Here is a 916-nt window from a genome sequence, read left to right on the forward strand (position 1 = left end):
TTCACAGGAGAATAGAATGTGATTTTCAGCCTTACTCTTCCCTAGGAACAAGGTGACATATATGATTTTATATACACATATATAACCATATGTATATATAACACACATACACATAACTATGTATATATAAATATACATGTATATATATATATATATAATTAGATGGTACTAGAAGGTTCAGAAAATATTGAGCAGTTTATAGTATTTAACATAGTCCACTCCCTTGGCTACTCAAAATTTAAATAGAAGCTCCTTTCCAAAAAAAGTTAAAAGCCAGCTTCCCTAGACACATACACTGGAGATGCTTTAAAAAGACTATTCAAGTGTGGTTTTTTAAAAAATTAGTGATTAAGTTATAAACTAATAATATCAAAGTGCAACTCTACACTTATATTAATTACAAAGCATATATTTAAAATTAAATACATTAGATATTCTGGTTTCTTTTCAGATCGCATAAATCTTTTGCCTTTTACTAAAGATTCCACAGAGAGGAACAACTGTAAGTCTGAAACCAACTTTTTGAGGCCTTGTTGTAACAAGTCTAAAAAAAAAAAACCAAAAAAATTAAATACATTAGAATGCGTTAGAATGCATATATATAAAATCAAAACATAACGGTTAAAAGTAATTATTTTTATTCCTTTCTTTAGCCTGCTTTTAAAATTATTTTACCAACTAATGGTCCCAAGCTTATATGGGAAGTAAATTTACATATATAGATAGATTTATAGACACAAGAAGGTGAGCTTTCTAATAAATATAAGTATTCAGTTGCCCTTTGATATTATTCATTTATAACTTAGTCAACTTTTTGTTTAAATGCTCTTGAATAGTCTTTCTAAAGTATTCACAATACTTTTCTTGTCAGAACTTCTCTTAGGCTGAGTAATAACAATTCTATGATTCCTCCTAG

General features: G+C 27.6%; 1 non-coding gene across 1 annotated transcript; it reads left to right on the forward strand.

The window, feature by feature from the left end:
- Positions 1–431: 431 nt before the first annotated feature.
- On the forward strand, positions 432–546 carry LOC118916764 (U5 spliceosomal RNA). The gene has a single exon (XR_005026531.1). It is a non-coding gene; the product is annotated as a U5 spliceosomal RNA (small nuclear RNA).
- Positions 547–916: the final 370 nt, after the last annotated feature.

The sequence above is a fragment of the Manis pentadactyla genome, chromosome 17 (assembly GCF_030020395.1).
Source record: "Manis pentadactyla isolate mManPen7 chromosome 17, mManPen7.hap1, whole genome shotgun sequence".
NCBI lineage: Eukaryota > Metazoa > Chordata > Mammalia > Pholidota > Manidae > Manis > Manis pentadactyla.